Consider the following 20,015-nt stretch of genomic DNA (forward strand, 5'->3'; position numbering starts at 1 on the left):
ATATATATATATATATATATATATATATCTCACTTTGATGTACACCAGAAACTAACACATTGTAAATCAACTATATTTCAATTTAAAAAAATCAAATCAAATCAAATCAAAGAGCATTTTACATATCTGAGCTTAAAATCCCATAGCTTGTGATCAATGGGGAAAAGTAATTTAAATTACTTTTAGTAATTTAAATTAGTATTTGTGTCACAGACACTAACAAATGAGAAAAATCTCAGAATAAAATATCAAATTGTAGTTCAGTAGCAATGGAACTACATAACACGTCTTTTTTATACTGGGGAATTCATATTTCACACAGAAATTCTGACAGGTGAATGTAAGGTTTTAGGGATTTCAAATGTATTTTTGAAACCAGCTGTAAGGTGGCAAATGCTAAACAGGGCACTGAGGTAGCAGCAGGGAGGCCTGGGTTGTAGTAGTAACACCACGAACTTTTACTCCTGGGCAAGTAATTTAAATTAACATTGGTTTGGTTTTATCATTTGTAAAATGAGAGCTTAGATTAGATGTTCTGGGGATTCCCATATCAGCTAAGTGTCTATGAGCTTGTTTCATAAATTAATAATAATCACAACTACCAGTATCAGTAAAATGCCAATTTTGTGTCAAGCGATAAACTATTCTTTGCATGCAATATCTCAGTCCTCAGAGCAGAAATGTCTTCATTTCAGAGATCTGTGATTCGTGCACAACTGATCAACATAGAGCTGGGATTCCAGCTGAGCTGTCTGTCTTCCTGCCCTCATGCCAACTCAACCACACATTCTGGTCTTTATCCAACTGATGACAGAATATTCAATCATTCAAGCTGCATAACAAAGCTTAAAATAATGGTTCAACTATTCCAAAATGACATTTTAAAAGCTTCTATTTGAACCATAATGTCAGATAAGGAAGTTTTTATTACTTACAGCTGTTCCAAGGATGAGTCCTTTGAATGTCTGCTTATCTCGTATACGAATTCCATCCTTGTAGAGGTACCTGGAAAACATACAAGATCTTATTAAATTATAAATTAGCACAGATACCACATATCTTAGATCAGGATTTTTTAAACTGTAGTATGGACCCAAGGAGCTTTGGGGTGTTAATAGATTCCGTAAAAATATAGGGAAACTTTGATTTCATATCAATATGTTCACTGTCTGGGTAGGAGAGCTCCAAGGCTCTCATCAGAGCCTCAGAGTGATCCCGGACCAAAATATTGAGCATCAGTGCCTTAGCCTCTAAAACTTGGAATGGTTGTGGGAAACTTCCGACCGATGAGGTCACATCTACCGGGTGGCAACTACTGTAAGAAAAAGAGAAGTTTGACAGTAACAATTTTTTAAAATCCAGTCCATCGTACTGAATATATTGAACTGGGAGTTACATTTGCAAAGCTGGCAAATATCACCATTAGGACTCATGTGCAGGGGATGAAAACATTCACAGTCGGCTCTCCCATGGTTGCTGCCAAAAGTCTACATACAGGAAAGGACCCTGTCATGGATTTACAGACACAGTGCAACTCATCTGACCCCAAAAGTGACTGGAAACAAACTATATAACCTACTAGCACCTTCTTTGCCTTTTTCCTTCAACTACAGGATGGCAACATTATTTCCTCTCTAAATCTACCAAAGTTTGCTGTTATTGGGGGGTTTTTTTTTCTTAACAAACAGTGAATTGATTTAAACTGGAACCAATGTTGTATATTTTCTGAAGTGACTGAACCCAAACTAACACCGAACTGCAAAATACAGAATCTTAATATTAAACCCGAATTTAATTGAAAAAAATCTCTATGGTTTCTGTGAATGCCGTGGAAGTGAGTATCTTTTTATCTAGAGGTTGCAAAAGCAATGGGGCCGACTCCAAGGAATTTTAGAGACCGGGAGAGATGGCAAAGGCCAGTCAATGCTCAGTTAACAACTGCAAAGGACACACTCAGCCAATGACCCAAGAAGGCGAATTTGCAGAGGGAGCAGCACTCGGTAGCAGGAGCTCGTGAGACAACGATGCAAGAGCTGGGCCAGAAGAGGAAGAAGCTGTAATTCAGAGAAGAAGCTAAACCTAGGAAACAGGAACCACACCAGAAACAGATTCATGGATTTGAGTGTGGAAGAAATTTCCTCTTTAAATACCGCCAGAGATGCTCAGTGTATCTCCAACCTGAGCACGTATGCAACAGTTTCTGCCCAAGGGATTTGTTTTTTAATTGTTCAGTGCTCGTAAGTGATGAGATCAGTATCACTTTGTAGATGCCAAGATGTTTCTGAACAAGTAAACGTTACTTGGGAGTTTATCATTAGACTAATTCTAACTTGGTTAACAGTTTATATACAGGGACGCTGTCCTTAGTTGCTGGTTCACCAAACCAAAGAAAAGGAATGTTTTTCTTTTTTAATTTATTTATTTTATTTATTTATTTTTGGCTGCGTTGGGTCTTCGTTGCTGCACGCAGGCTTTCTCTAGTTGCGGCGAGCGCGGGCTACTCTTTGTTGCAGAGCGCGGGCTTCTCATTGCGGTGGCTTCTCTTGTTGCGGAGCACGGGCTCCAGGCGCGCGGGCTTCAGTAGTTGTGGCACGTGGGCTCAGCAGTTGTGGCTCGCGGGCTCTAGAGTGCAGGCTCAGTAGTTGTGGCGCACGGGCTTAGTTGCTCCGCGGCTGGTGGGATCTTCCGGACCAGGGCTAGAACCCATGTCCCCTGAATTGGCAGGAGGATTCTCGACCACTGCGCCACCAGGGAAGTCCTGAAAAGGAATGTTTTGCTCTCAGTTTTTCAGTGGAGCTCAGGTCTCAAATTCAGCTAACCTTAAATGAACCACAGTTCCCAAAGAGATCCTCAAACAATTGCACTTTTTCTTATGAATATGGAAGCAAATTTGTCCTAAGACATTTCAGTCTGTTTTGCCCAAGGGAATCAATGATACATTTTGGACCAAAACATGTTAGAATTTCAGAAGAGTTCAGAAAGGCTTTTGTTTCAGAGAAAAATCTGTGCTCTCCTTTGTGTTTGGCAGGGCACAACTGCAGTCCGGTGGTGTGTTTAGTCTAAAGAAAATTAGCCTCCTGGACATACATGCACTATAGCTACTTTCTGTAAACACTCGAAATGCTTGGGAAAGGCTACCACAAAAATCACGGATGGACACACGTTACTGAAAAAGCTGAGCATTTACTGGTCTTATCCTCCCTCTCAATGAATAATGAACTCAACATAACTAAGACTGTTAATCAATCACGTTGAGCATTTATCGAGCACCTTATGTTCTCTCCTTTATTCCCCAAATATTTCACGAGCAGTTACCGCGTTCTCAATGCCGCGTTATGTGGTGAATTAGAGGAGACGGCCCCTCGCCTCCACAGGATCCAGTGGGAAAATCAGAACACGAGTAAGTAAAAACATATGAGAGAAAAACATTAGCTTCTGTGGTGTAATAAATGAACAGGCACCGTGGGAGAAAAAAACAGAGAGGAAGCTTCCCAGAGGAGTTGACATTAAAGGTGGGACAAGACAGAGGAAAACGTCACCAGGGAAAGACCCACAAGCCTCACGTGCAAAGGCCCGCAGGGGTGGAGGGTGAGCACTTCCTGTGCGTGGAGAGATTAGAGAACAAAGCATCCAGTATAACAAGCAAAGGAGGCCTTCCCTGGTGGCGCAGTGGCTGAGAGTCTGCCTGCCAACGCAGGGGACACAGGTTCGAGCCCTGGTCTGGGAAGATCCCACATGCCGCGGAGCAACTAGGCCCGTGAGCCACAGTTACTGAGCCTGCGCGTCTGGAGCCTGTGCTCCACAACAAGAGAGGCCGCGATAGTGAGAGGCCCGCGCACCGCGATGAAGAGTGGCCCCCGCTTGCCGCAACTAGAGGAAGCCCTCGCGCAGAAACGAAGACCCAACACAGCCATAAATAAATAAATAAAATTTAAATAAATAAATAAATAAATAAAGCAAATAATTTAAAAAAAAAAAGCAAAGGAAAGAAGCCCTAAGATGAATTTACACGTGTATGTGGATCTGAAGCCACAGTGGGGTGTGGGCGTCTGACTTATTAAAATGGAACGTGAAGCAGGGAAATAGCGATTCCTTGAACTAGGGTAGGTTGGGGGGACACGGGGGAAGTGGACACATCAGAAGTGCTCTTGGGGGCGGAGTGAACGGGGGGTGCTGGAGAGCCCGAGCAGGCGGCTCCCAGAGCAGCGGCGCCGGTTCACCGAGAGGGCACGAGACACACGGGTGTGCAGCAGGCTGGGCGAGGCTGGGAGAGCAGAGAAGCGAGTCCTGCACTTCGTGTGCGCTGCACGGAAATACAAGGAGGACCCCGATTCTCAAGCATGCCGCTGTGCCCACCCCCCCCACACACACACACACACAGCCTCACTGCTGGGAATGCTCTTTGCGGGTTATCAACCCCACCCTTTGTGACAACTTGTTTTTCTGGCCATGAGGGGACAAGACGATACATCTGCAGGGTGTGTCAGAGCTGAGGTCGCCACAGACGTGGTGCCCACGGTAGCAGGTGATTCTTGGCTTTAGTCAACGCTGCAGTAATTCACAAGCACCCCCTTATCTGAAGCCTTGCTCGCCCATCGCACGGGGAGGCGGAGCCATCCTCCCCCACTGGGCCACCACCACGTCCGTGTGTGTCTAGATTCCAGAGCCCGCCCAACTGTCCTCTAAGTGTGGGTTCACCCCCCAGACAAGCAAGATCTAAGCCTGAAGCCTGTCTCTGCATCTCCACACGCCAGCTCCCACCCCACTGCCTGTCTCAGCACCTTCACAGACCTCCAGATCAACGAGCAGCCCGGATCGCAGGGCCTCTGTGAATCCCACCCCGAAGGAGCTCACGTCGCTCCGGGCGTTTCCGGGACTGGCTCACACGAGGCTTGCATCCACGCGTGTAGCAAAGTACCATCCTCAACTGCCTTCGACCCTGACATTTCCTTCCAGACCTCAAATTCCACTTTCTTCTAATCTGGACAGGGGGCGTCGGCACGGAAGAGGTCTCCCAGCCCACAAACTCCTTTTTTCTAAGAACACCTCTGTTTTGAGAGGCAGTCCTTACTCGGTAATGTTACTGAAAACAGGGAACGATTGGCCTCAGTGGCCACACGAATGCGTTCACCACCTACTGTGTCATAAAACGTTGATAAATTGTCCTTCCCTTTCCCTGAGTCACACAACTTACAGAAGCCCAGAGATACGGTTAGAAGAGCGTTGACTCGAAGTGTCGTGAAGTGCTTTTCTTGTTCTCACCCAGAGCGTATAAAGCACTTGAGCGTGTAACGATCCAGCCACGGCAATGTTGCCCATTCATCTTATCCAAAATTAGCTTCTTGCTAATAATTCATTGTACTAGGTTTCTTCACTGAGTATCGCACTAGCAATAAGATTTCTTCCAAACCATATTTACAAGTTATAAAGTTTTTTGTCTTGTGCTGTTAATCAATTTGTTTGTTTTACTGTTGGGGAGATACTCCTTACATGCCAATGAGTAAAGAACCCCAGACCCCCAGAACTGGGATGAAACACAGAGGGGTCAGGAGTGGACCACTCACGGCACCAGCCTAGAAGCCCAAAGAATCCTTAGCAATGTTTAACACATGGAAATCAAGAATGCCATGTGCCTGCTGGGCATGGGATTGGTCGTGAACAGTTAGGAGAGCTAATATTATAGAATGGACTGATTCTAAACAGGAACCAAAGTTTTAGGACTGAGGGATGAAAAGAGCTGTAGGAGGTCTTGTGTCATAGGCTGGGTGTCTCAGTTGAACACAGCAGGCTGTAAGGCTCTTGAGCTGGGGTGTGATGTGAATTCTAGTGACTCAGGAAGATGTTATGATCATTGCATAAATTAAACGGGAGAGAAAGCGTCAGGACAGCATCTCCTCTTTACAAGAATAATTTCAGCTTTTTCCCCAGAGTCCTTAATGAATTCACAAGTGGAAATATTTCTATAAAAATGTTCATTACCTCCTTAATGTTTTTTAAAAAGAAAGTTGCAGCACTCACTCCTTAATTAAACAAATGTCCTTCCGGTTTCTTTTTTCAGCATTCCACATGAGTGGGGCAGTCATGACCTCCCAGCTTTCAACTCATCAACACGCATGGTTTCTGCGTCAAAACAGGGAGTCACTTAAAATACCTTTACTCTCATTTACCTACAATACTCAAAAGAGCGCCACAATGGCCAACGGTCACATGTGTGAGCTCACTGCTCCCAAGTGTGGTTCTTCCCCAAGTTCACTGAAGTCCCTAACTGTGGAACTGCCCTGGTGGTCCAGTGGTTAAGAATCGGCCCTGCAATGCAGGGGACGCCAGTTCGATACCTCATCGGGGAACTAAGATCCCACATGCCATGGGGCAACTAAGCCCGTGCGCCACAACTACTGAGCCTGCGAACCACAACTACTGAGCCTGTGAGCCACAACTAGAGAGAAGCCCTCACACTGCTATGAAGAGCCCAACTGCAATGAAGAGCCCACGTGCCACAACAAAAGATCCCGCGTGCCACAACTAAGACCTGATGCAGCCAAAAAAATAGATAAATAAATATTTTAAAAATAATAATAAAAAAACTAAAGTCCCTAATTGTAATGTGCTCACTGCTCAAGAAGGTCTTGGATGGCTGAGTTGTTGATATACAGCTTCTCTTGGATCAACGGAATTTTTACAATTATTGATTAATTAGATCTGAATATGAAAGTTGCACAAACTCTGTTTTGTTTTTATTTTTCTCCAATTTAGAATTTTTGTAGCAGGGATGGAGGAATAGAAATGTGCATAAATATTCAAATGTTTTCAGATGAATAATCTGTTGGAAGCAACAATGGACTTCACTTAAAAATGGTGGAGTGAGCTTTGTTGAAAGCAGACAGTGTTTTTTAAGAAGATGAAGAATTACTTTAATTAAACGAAAAGGTGAAAATAACCTATCAGCACTGTACGTCACTGTTGATTTTTCTTGCAACTTACAAGTATAGCAAATTTTCAAGTCCCTCAAAAGCATTTCTGGAAATCTTTCTGATTTGGCTGTTGTTCAGGAGACCGACAAAACGGAACGAACAAACAAGAACTCCAGGATGAGAAAGAGATTCTTCAAACCTTATGCTAGTTCTGCTAGACAGAGCTTCACACAGCAGAAAAAATTTACTGACATGGTTCACTAAATTTAGAGATTTATAACTTTCTGTTCAAAAGGCTATATTATTAGCTTGTCACAAAAAACTTTTCAAGAATAATTTTTATTTAATTAAATCACCCTAAAATACCCCTAAAAGAGCACTATACACCCAAGGATAACATTCTTGTTTTCCTGAAGCCTATCCTTTAAAAGGAAAATTATCAACATGGTCATGGTAACAAAGGAGCATCTTCCTAAATAAACATATGGAGAGTTACACACACTCAGGCTTAAGCATTTTCCTTGAAAAAATAGACATCACAGCCCTTGGCATGCAGTGAACTCCCATTGTGCATTTGCTGAATTGTCAAACCAGAGTCAACTACGCCACAGAAAGGGGAGGCTTATATAGGGCTATCAAACGGTCCAAAAACGACTTCTCAAAAATCCAGGGAGAAAAATAACCGGTGGCAGAAATAAATTGTATTTGAACAGTAAAATGCGTTACCCAAAAATCACCTTTCAGCAACTTGGAAAGCTTTGGGGAAAACTCTGGCAAATGAAAAGTACAGATTGCTTCGGATAAATATACTTAAAATTTCTTTCAAATTTAAATGATCATGGCATGTCTAAATGTATAGGGAAAGTCGGCTAATTGGATTGGCACATGTTTCTGAATATCCTATAACAGCTACAAAAGGCAAAGCTTCTAAAATCTACTGCCAGCATCAAATGCTAGAGGGTTCATTTTTAGAGTATTATAAAATATTTGTTTTGTGCTTTTTTAATGACTGATTAGGATAACAGAAGTGCTTTGGCTAATGGAGCAGGTGACTATTTTAGCCATTATACACAATTACACAGACAGCCAGGGGTCCAGAACTGCTCCTAACCTCTCACCGCTAAAGGTTCAGCCACAATTCTCCAAACAGCACCTGGCCTGCGGACACCCCACCTGTGGCACTGAGGCCACTCCTCGCCATTTATGACTGCCCAGTGTTCTGGCCATCAGAGCCGGGGTGTCAGGACAACCAATCTATGGTCTGCATCAGAGCTGATGCCATACGGAGATAATGGCCATCTTCATGGATAGTTCTCAGCTTCAGTCAGTGACCCAGTAAACTTTATAGCTCTCCATGCGCTCAAGGAACTCAGGCTGGCTGAAAGCCATGTGGTTAGTTAATATCTAGTTAATCCCAGACACTAACCTTGTCCTGAGAGAATTTGTCACTAAGTTACTTCCTCTGTATATTCTCTTAATTTAATGTTCAAAACCCATTACTATACTTCCTTTAGGTCCCAAAACTACCAGCATACCAATATTTTTAATTAAAGAATGACAATTCTGTTCCCGTATTTTATTAAACACATGTACCAATGCATGCAGAAGAAAGTGTATGTATGTATGCACATGTATGTCTATGTACACGTTTATATACGTGTGCACATGAATATATGTACACATACGTGTGTGTGCGCTTATGCACATATAACGTAAGTTGTGGTCTGCACATGTGATGTGTGTATACGTGTGGTACGTTGTACACATGGTATTCTCAATCTCACCTGACACACAGAACACAGGAAACAATTAGACTATTTTCACAATTCTCCCAAGACTGGGGCCCAGGAGAGAAGTTGTTCCATTTAACGCAAAGAATGCCTTCCAGCTTTACTGCTAATTCTCTTCAATTCCACAGTTGAGAAGGGAAAAGATACTACATATCATAATTCATATTTCTTCAGTATATAAATGTGCTTGAAGTCTATGTTTCTGGATATTCTTATACAGTTATCTAGATTTTGGTAAAAATAAAATGTGAAATTTCTAAAACTTGCACTGAAGTTGTTTTTATTTTTGTAACATTGTACTTCACTATGAACGTGAATGCTCTAAAGCAGGGGCCCCCAACCCCCGGGCCGCGGACCAGTTCCAGTCGCGGCCTGTTAGGAACGGGGCTGCACAGCAGGAGGTGAGCGGCGGGCGAGCGAGCGAGGGAAGCGTCATCTGCCGCTCCCCATCGCTCGCATTACTGCCTGAACCATTGCTGGCATCACTGGCACTACCACCTGAAGCATCCCCGCCCCCCTGCCCCCGTCCGTGGAAAAACTGTCCTCCACGAAACTGGTCCCTGGTGCCAAAAAGGTTGGGGACCGCTGCTCTAAAGTATGAGATAAAATATTATGAAACAGAAACAGATTCAGAGATACAGAGAACAGACTTGTGGTTGCCAAGGGGGAGGAGGGTGGGGGAGGGATGGAGTAGGAGGTTGGATTAGCAGGTACACACTATTATATACAGGATGGATAAACAACAAGGTCCTACTGTAGAGCACAGGGAACTCTATTCAATGTCCCATGATAAACCATAGTGGAAAAGAACATGAAAAAGAATGTAGTATATATATGTATAACTTAGCCACTTTGCTGTACATTAGAAATTAACAACATAGTAAGTCAACTATACTTCAATTAAAAATAATAATAAAAAATAAAGTATGAGAAAATATTTACCTCACAGGTTTTCTTGGGAAATTTTTATTGCCAACAAGAACAAATCCATTAAAATGGTTCACAGTTGAATGTGTTTTCCAATCACAAGTACATATTTCTTCTCAAGGTTTATTCAAAGCATTATGCATTCCATCAAAATAACACTGTTATGATTTTAATGGATGGAATATTTTCTTAACAGAGTTTTGGTTAAGTGATTGCAGATACTGTCATTTATATTATTTTTGTTTTATTTGCATAAAGGAGATATATTCAAAATTATGAGAGATTCTACTGAAATTCAGGGTTTAAAAAAATACCTGACACCCGTTCACCAAAAATCAGCTCAAACTTGGGGAAATGTGTGCTTGTCTACTATATCCTAATATTGCCTATGGGGCCAAGGGGGGAGAAAAATGAAGCAAATAAAACTCCCAAGAAAAAAAATGTTATGTCTTATTGAGGAAATAAAATAATTCCGGAAGACAGGTGATCTGCTTATCTTGATGATCAAAACCTTGGCGAAAAAGAGGAACCAGCAATACACCAACAGCTCTGTTTGATCAGCTGCATCTTTTCTTGCTGAAACAGTGTCTTACACATAGTGTTCACACATACACTTGTACGACTGATACTACACGAATGTGTACTTTGTGGTTGGAAATATTTTGTTAAAAAGCAATAAGTAGGGGGAACTTAAACATGGTGGAGGAGTAAGACGTGGAGATCACCTTCCTCCCCACAAATACATCAAAAATACATCTACATGTGGAACAACTCCTACAGAACACCTACTGAACGCTGGCAGAAGACCTCAGACCTCCCAAAAGGCAAGAAACTCCCCACGTACCTGGGTAGAGCAAAAAGAAAAAAGAAAAAACAGAGACAAAAGAATAGGGACGGGACCTGCACCTCTGGGAGGGAGCTGTGAAGGAGGAAAGGTGTCCACACACTAGGAAGAACCTTTGCGGGCGGAGACTGCGGGTGGCAGAGGGGGGAAGCTTCGGAGCCACGGAGGAGAGCGCAGCCACAGGGGTGCGGAGGGCAAAGCGGAGAGATTCCCGCACGAAGGATCGGTGCCGACCAGCACTCACCAGCCCGAGAGGCTTGTCTGCTCACCCGCCGGGATGGATCGGGGTTGGGAGGTGAGGCTCAGGCTTCAGTCGGATCCCAGGGAGAGGACTGGGGTTGGCGGCGTGAACACAGCCTGAAGGGGTCAGCGCACCACAGCTAGCCGGGAGGGAGTCCGGGAAAGAGTCTGGAACTGCCGAACAGGCAAGAGACTTTTTCTTGCCTCTTTGTTTCCCGGTGCGCAAGGAGAGGGGATTCAGAGCGCCGCCTAAACGAGCTCCAGAGACGGGCGCGAGCCGCGGCGATCAGCGCGGACCCCAGAGACGGGCATGGGACGCTAAGGCTGTTGCTGCCGCCACCAAGAAGCCTGTGTGCGAGCACAGGTCACTCTCCACACCGCCCCTCCCGGGAGCCGGTGCAGCCCGCCACCACCAGGGCCCCGTGATCCAGGGACAACTTCCCCGGGAGAACGCACAGCGCGCCTCGGGCTGCTGCAACGTCACGCCGGCCTCTGCCGCAGGCTCGCCCCACATCCGTACTCCTCCCTCCCCCCACCCCCCGGCCTGAGTGAGCCAGAGCCCCCGAATCAGCCACTCCTTTAACCCCGTCCTGTCTGAGCGAAGAACAGACACACTCAGGCGACCTACACGCAGAGGGGGAGCCAAATCCAAAGCTGAAACCCGGGAGCTGTGCGAACAAAGAAGAGAAAGGGAAATCTCTCCCAGCAGCCTCAGAAGCAGCGGATTAAATCCCCACAATCAACTTGATGTACCTGCATCTGTGGAATACCTGAATAGACAACGAATCATCCCAAATTCAGGAGGTGGACTTTGGGAGCAACGATATATATATATATTTTTCCCTTTTTTTCTTTTTGTGAGTGTGTATGCATATGCTTCGGTGTGTGATTTTGTCGGTATAGCTTTGATTTTACCATTTGTCCTAGGGTTCTGTCCATTTTTGTTTTTGTTTTTGTTGCTGTGTGTGTGTGTGTAGTTTTTAGCACTTGTTATCATTGGTGGATTTATTTTTTGGTTTGGTTGCTCTCTTCTTTCTTTCTTTCTTTTTATTTAAAAAAATTTTTAATAACTTTATTTTATTTTATCTTCTTCTTTCTTTCTTTCTTTCTTTTCTCCCTTTTATTCTGAGCCGTGTGGATGACAGGCTCTTGGTGCTCCAGCCAGGCGTCAGGGCTGTGCCTCTGAGGTGGGAGAGCCAAGTTCAGGACACTGGTCCACAAGAGACCTCCCAGCTCCATGTAATACCAAACGGCAAAAATCTCCCAGAGATCTCCATCTCAGCGCCAAGACCCAGCTCCACTCCATGACCAGCAAGCTACAGTGCTGGACACCCGATGCCAAACAACCAGCAATACAGGAACACAACCCTACCCATTAGCAGAGAGGTTGCCTAAAATCATAATAAGGTCACAGACACCCCAACACACCACCAGACGTGGTCCTGTCCACCGGAAAGACAAGATCCAGCCTCATCCACCAAAACACAGGCACCAGCCCCCTCCACCAGGAAGCCTACGCAACCCAATGAACCAACCTTACCCACTGGGGCAGACACAAAAACAATGGGAACTACAAACTTGCAGCCTGCAAAAAGAAGACCCCAACACAGTACATTAAGCAAAATGAGAAAACAGAGAAATACACAGCAGACAAAGGAGCAAGGTAAAAACCCACCACACCAAACAAATAAAGAGGAAATAGGCAGTCTACCTAAAAAAGAATTCAGAGTAATGATAGTAAAGATGATCCAAAATCTTGGAAGTAGAATGGAGAAAACACAAGACACGTTTAACAAGGACCTAGAAGAACTAAAGAGTAAACAAACAATGATGAACAACACAATAAATGAAATTAAAAATTCTCTAGAAGGAATCAATGGCAGAATAACTGAGGCAGAAGAAAGGATAAGTGACCTGAAAGATAAAATAGTGGAAAAAGCTACCTCAGAGCAGAATAAAGAAAAAAGAATGAAAAGAATTGAGGACAATCTCAGAGACCTCTGGGACAATATTAAACACACCAACAATTGAATTATAGGGGTCCAAGAAGAAGAAGAGAAAAAGAAAGGGTTTGAGGAAATACTTGAAGAGATTATAGTTCATAACTTCCCTAATATGGGAAAGGAAATAGTCAATCAAGTCCAGGAAGCACAGAGAGTCCATACAGGATAAATCCAAGGAGAAACACACCAAGACACGTATTAATCAAATGATCAAAAATTAAACACAAAGAAAAAATATAAAAGCAGCAAGGGAAAAGCAACAAATAACATACAAGGGAATCCACATAAGGTTAACAGCTGATCTTTCAGCAGAAAATCTACAAGCCAGAAGGGACTGGCAGGACATATTTAAAATGATGAAAAGGAAAAGCCTACAACCAAGATTACTCTACCCAACAAGGATCTCATTCAGATTTGATGGAGAAATTAAAACCTTTACAAATAAGCAAAAGCTAAGAGAATTCAGCACCACCAAACCAGCTTTACAACAAATGCTAAGGAACTTCTCTAGGCAGGAAACACAAGAGAAAGAAAAGCCTTACAATAACAAACCCAAAACAATTCAGAAAATGGAAATAGGAGCATACATATCAATAACTACCTTAAATGTAAATGGATTAAATGCTCCAACCAAAAGCCATAGACTGGCTGAATGGATACAAAAACAAGACCCATATATATGCTGTCTACAAGAGACCGACCTCAGACCTAGGGACACATACAGACTGAAAGTGAGGGGATGGAAAAAGATATTCCATGCAAATGGAAATCACAAGAGAGCTGGAGTAGCAATTCTCCTATCAGACAAAATAGACTTTACAATAAACACTATTAAAAGAGACAAAGAAGGACACTACATAATGATCAAGGGTTCAATCCAAGAAGAAGATATAACAATTGTAAATATTTATGCACCCAACATAGGAGCACCTCAATACCTAAGGCAAATGGGCAACTGCCTTAGGTATTGAGGTGCTTTATGGCATGATCAACTGCCATAAAAGGGGAAATCGACAATAACACAATCATAGTAGGGGACTGTAACACCCCACTTTCACCAATGGACAGATCATCCAAAATGAAAATAAATAAGGAAACACAAGCTTTAAATGATACATTAAACAAGATGGACTTAATTGATATTTATAGGACATTCCATCCAAAAACAACAGAATACACTTTCTTCTCAAATGCTCATGGAACATTCTCCATGATAGATCATATCCTGGGTCACAAATCAAGCCTTGGTAAATTTAAGAAAATTGAACTCGTACCAAGTATCTTTTCTGACAACAATGCTATGAGACTAGATACCAATTACAGGAAAAAATCTGTAAAAAATACAAACACATGGAGGCTAAACAATGCACTACTAAATAACCAAGAGATCACTGAAGAAATCAAAGAGGAAATCAAAAAATACCTAGTTACAAATGACAATGAAAACATGAGGACCCAAAACCTATGGGATGCAGCAAAAGCAGTTCTAAGAGGGAAGTTTATAGCAATATAATCCTACCTCAAGAAACAAGAAACATCTCAAATAAACAACCTAAACTTACACCCTAAAGCAATTAGAGAAAGAAGAACAAAAAAAACCCAAAGTTACCAGAAGGAAAGAAATCATAAAGATCAGATCAGAAATAAATGAAAAAGAAATGAAGGAAACAATAGCAAAGATCAATAAAACTAAAAGCTGGTTCTTTGAGAAGATAAACAAAATTGATAAACCATTAGGCAGACTCATCAAGAAAAAAAGGGAAAAGACTCAAATCAATAGAATTAGAAATGAAAAAGGAGAAGTAACAACTGACACTGCAGAAATACAAAGGATCATGAGAGATTACTACAAGCAACTATATGCCAATAAAATGGACAACCTGGAAGAAATGGCCAAATTCTTAGAAAAGCACAACCTTCTGAGACTGAACCTGGAAGAAATAAAAATGTAAACAGACCAATCACAAGCACTGAAATTGAAACTGTGATTAAACATCTTCCAACAAACAAAAGCCCAGGACCAGATGCCTTCACAGGCGCATTCTATCAAAAATTTAGAGAAGAGCTAACACCTACCCTTCTCAAACTCTTCCAAAATATAGCAGAGGGAGGAACACTCCCAAACTCATTCTAAGAGGCCACCATCACCCTGATACTAAAACCAGACAAAGATGTCACAAAAAAAGAAACCTACAGGCCAATATCACAGATGAACACAGATGCAAAAATCCTCAACAAAATACTAGGAAACAGAATCCAACAGCACATTAAAAGGATCATACACCATGATCAAGTGCGGTTTATCCCAGGAATGCAAGGATTCTTCAATATATGCAAATCAATCAATGTGATACACCATATTAACAAATTGAAGGAGAAAAACCATATGATCATCTCAATAGATGCAGAAAAAACTGTCGACAAAATTCAACACCCATTTATGATAAAAACTCTCCAGAAAGTGGGCATAGAGGGAACTTATCTCAACATAATAAAGGCCATATATGACAAACCCACAGCCAACAACATTCTCAGTGGTGAAAAACTGAAACCATTTCCACTAAGATCAGGAACAAGACAAGGTTGCCCACTCTCACCACTACTACTCAAGATAGTTTTGGAAGTTTTAGCACAGCAATCAGAGAAGAAAAAGAAATAAAAGGAATTCAAATTGGAAAAGAAGTAAAACTGTCACTGTTTGCAGATGACATGATACTATACTTAGAGAATCCTAAAGATGCTACCAGAAAACTACTAGAGATAATCAATGAATTTGATAAAGTAGCAGGATACAAAATTAATGCACAGAAATCTCTTGCATTCCTATACACTAATGATGAAAAATCTGAAAGAGAAATTAAGGAAACACTCCCATTTACCATTGCAACAAAAAGAATAAAATACCTAGGAATAAACCTACCTAAAGAGACAAAAGACCTGTATACAGAAAACTATAAGACACCAACGAAAGAAATTAAAGATGATACAAACAGATGGAGAGATATACCATGTTCTTGGATTGGAAGAATCAACATTGTGAAAATGACTATACTACCCAAAGCAATCTACAGATTCAATACACTCACTATCAAACTACCAATGGCATTTTTCACAGAACTAGAACAAAAAATTTCACAATTTGTATGGAAACACAAAAGACCCTGAATAGCCAAAGCAATCTTGAGAAAGAAAAACGGAGCTGGAGGAATCAGGCTCCCTGACTTCAGACTATACTACAAAGCTACAGTAATCAAGACAGTATGGTACTGGTGCAAAAACAGAAATATAGATCAATGGAACAGGATAAAGAGCCCAGAGATAAACCCACGCACATATGGTCACCTTATATTTGATAAAGGAGGCAAGAATATAGAATGAAGAAAAGACAACCTCTTCAATAAGTGGTGCTGGGAAAACTGGACAGCTACACATAAAAGAGTAAAATTAAAACACTCCCTAACACCGTACACAAAAATAAACTCAAAATGGATCAAAGAACTAAATGTAAAGCCAGACTATATAAAACCCTTAGAAGAAAACATAGGCAGAACACTCTATGACATAAATCACAGCACGATCCTTTTTAAACCACCTCCTAGAGAAATGGAAATAAAAACAAAAATAAACAAATGGGACCTAATGAAACTTAAAAGCTTTTGCACAGCAAAGGAAACCATAAACAAGACGAAAAGACAACCCTCAGAATGGGAGAAAATACTTGCAAATGAAGCAACTAACAAAGGATTAATCTCCAAAATATACAAGCAGCTCATGCAGCTCAATATCAAAAAAACAAAGAACCCAGTCCAAAAATGGGCAGAAGACCTCAATAAACATTTCTCCAAAGAAGATATAGATTGCCAACAAACACAGGAAAGGATGCTCAACATCACTAATCATTAGAGAAATGCAAATCAAAACTACAATGAGGTATCACCTCACACCAGTCAGAAAGGCCATCATCAAAAAATCTACAAACAATAAATGTTGGAGAGGGTGTGGAGAAAAGGGAACCTCTTGCACTGTTGGTGGGAATGTAAATTGATACAGCCACTATGGAGAACAGTATGGAGGTTCCTCAAAAAACTAAATATTTTACTACCATATGACCCAGCAATCCCACTACTGGGCATATACTCTGAGAAAACCATAATTCAAAAAGAGTCATGCACCACAATGTTCACTGCAGCTCTATTTACAATAGCCAGCACATGGAAGCAACCTAAGTGTCCATCGACAGATGAATGGATAAAGAAGATGTGGCACATATATACAATGGAATATTACTCAGCCATAAAAAGAAACAAAATTGAGTTATTTGTAGTGAAGCGGATGGACCTAGAGTCAGTCATACAGAGTGAAGTAAGTCACAAAAAGAAAAACAAATACTGTATGCTAACACATATATATGGAATCTAAAAAAAAAATGGTTCTGATGAACCTAGGGTCAGGACAGGGATAAAGACGCAGACATAGAGAATGGACTTGAGGACACAGGGAGGGAGAAGTGTAAGCTGGGATGAAGTGAGAGAGTGGCATTGACATAGATACACTACCAAATGTAAAACAGATAGCTAGTGGGAAGCAGCTGCATAGCACAGGGAGATCAGCTGAGTGCTTTGTGACCACCTAGAGGGGTGGGATAGGGAGGGTGGGAGGGAGACGCAAGAGGGAGGGGATATGGGGCTATATGTATGCATATAACTGATTCACTTTGTTATACAGCAAAAACTAACACAACACTGTAAATCAATTATACTCCAATAAAGATATTAAAAAAATAAACATAATAATTTAATAAAGATGAAAAAAAATTAACAGAGTTTAAGAGACTTACTGGATACAATTAAGTATACCAACACACATGTAATGGGAATCTCAGAAGGAGAAGAGAGAAAGCAGAAAAACTCTAAACATCCAAGAGGCTCAGTGAACTCCAAGAAAGACAAATGCAAAAAAATCCACAAAGAGAACAACTATAATCAAATTTCTGACAGCCAGAGACAAAGAGAATTCTGAAAGCAGCAAGAGAGAAGCAACTCATCATGTACAAGTGACCCTCAATCTGATCATCAGAAACCATGGAGACCAGATGGGAGTGGGACATTTTTAAAGGGCTGATAATAAAAAACGGTCAGTAAAGAATTCTATATTTAGCAAATTTGTTCTTCACAAATGAAGAAGACATTAAGCCATTCCCAGGTAAACAACAACCTAGGGGTTCATTATTGGAAGACATGCCCTACGAGAAAAGCTAAAGGGAATCCTTTAGTCTGAAATAAAAGGACACTAGACAGTGACTCTAAGTAATACTAATAAATAAAGAATTCTAGTAAAAGTAACTCTACAGGTAATTATAAAATACAGTATTATCATTTTTGGATTTAACTCCTTTTTTTTTCCTATTTGATTTAAAATGCAGATACATAAATAGTAACTGTAAATCTGTGTTCATGGACTCACAGTATATGAAGATGTAATTTGTTATAGTAGCATAAAAGTGGGAAACAGAGCTGTTACAGGAGCAGAGTTTTGAATGCTTTTGAAGCTACACTGACGTCAATTCAAACTAGGTTGTTATAAATTTAGGACATGAATTGTAATCCCATGGTAATCTGTAATAAAACTAACTAAAAAATTTACAGAAAATAAAATGAGGACAGAACCAAAATGGTACAATTTTTAAAAATCAATTAAATGCAAAAGGGGGTAGTCGTGGAGGAAAAGAATGACAGAAAACAAACAGAAAAATATAGAAAACAAATAGAAAAATGACAGAAGTAATTATTTCTTATCAGTAATTACTTGAAGTGTAACTATACTGAACTCTCCAATCAAAAGGCAGAGATTGGCAGAAAGGATTAAAAAACAAAATGCAATGATTTGCTTACACATGAAACTTACTTTCTATCAAAAGACACAAATATATTGAATTTGAAAGGATGGAAAACAATATTCCATGCAAATAGTAAGCAAAGAGATCTGAAGTGGCTATAATGTCAGACAAAATAAACTTTATATCAAAAAAGGTTACAAGAGACAAAGAAGGACATGACATATTGAATTATATCTTCATAATTCCTCAATAAGATATAACAATTATATACATCAATACACCAAACAACAGAGCCCCAAATTATATGAAACAAAAATTGACAAGTGATATAGACAGTTCTACAATAATGGTTGGAGACTTCAATACCATACTTTCAATAAAGGATAGAACATCTAGACAGAAAATAAATAATGAAATAGAGGATTTGAAAAGCCAACTATTTATTTGTAATAAATATATATTGATATATAAATATATATGTAAATATATATCATTACACACATATATATCAGATATATACAGAGATTGAGGCAGAAGTTGGAGTGATGTGGCCACTAGAAACTAGAGGAATTCCAGCAGCTGCCAGAAGCTAAAAGAAGCAAGAAATGATTCTCCCCCAGAAACACAGCTCTACCAACACCGTCATTTCAGGCTTCCAGCCTCTAGAACTGAGATGATAAATTTCTTTTGATTTAAGACAGCAACATTGTGGGAATCTTTTACAGGAGTCCTAGAAAACTAGTATATCTTCTTTGAATTTCACATACTATGTTTTACGTAGGCTGTTATGTTTAATAACTGCATTTATTCCATGACCTAGGATTATGCTATTTTATAGATACAGAAACTAACATCACACAGCTAGCAAAATCAGAGCTGGAACTCTCACCCAGGGGGACGATTCCAAAGCCATCACTATGTTCATACTTAGAGTGTTATGATGATTTCATGTGTTTTACTAAAATGTTTTACTATGCTTAAAAACTATGTAAAAAATAAAACAACATATAATAAGTATATAATAAAAAATTACATATGGGTAAGAATTCCAAATTAATACAGGTTGAACCATCTCATCTGCAACTGTTAAAAGATTACTAAAGAAAAAATCATGGCAAAATTTTCATGTTCAAAATACATCTTGTGGGGAAGAGAAAGCTCTTTGGCTGGTGATTATGTTTCCAATTCTTCAGATGAGACACACCAAAGAAACAAATGACAGCCACTGAAGTGCCAACATACAGCCCAGCATTGTTCCAGCTGTCATTCCCTCATCTGTCTGGAAACAGCACATTAAACTTGAAAGAGAAGTGTTGGAAGTAACATACCTATTATGGGACTTGAAACTTCCCCATTAAATGTATTTTTTTCTTGAATTTAGAAGTTTGTAATCAGACATATATACAACTTATACAGTATGGACAAAAGAAATGTGTTATTTTACCCGTCTAAAGAGCCATGGAA

General features: G+C 40.6%; 1 long non-coding RNA gene across 3 annotated transcripts in view; it reads right to left on the reverse strand.

The window, feature by feature from the left end:
* LOC133077133 (uncharacterized) overlaps window positions 1-20,015 on the reverse strand; it is a 308,335-nt gene that overhangs the window by 230,243 nt on the left and 58,077 nt on the right. For all 3 annotated transcript variants that reach the window (XR_009697667.1, XR_009697668.1, XR_009697666.1), the window contains exon 2: window positions 936-1,005. This is a non-coding gene — a long non-coding RNA (uncharacterized LOC133077133). The remainder of the gene's footprint in view (window positions 1-935; window positions 1,006-20,015) is intronic.

The sequence above is a fragment of the Eubalaena glacialis genome, chromosome 17 (assembly GCF_028564815.1).
Source record: "Eubalaena glacialis isolate mEubGla1 chromosome 17, mEubGla1.1.hap2.+ XY, whole genome shotgun sequence".
Lineage (NCBI taxonomy): Eukaryota > Metazoa > Chordata > Mammalia > Artiodactyla > Balaenidae > Eubalaena > Eubalaena glacialis.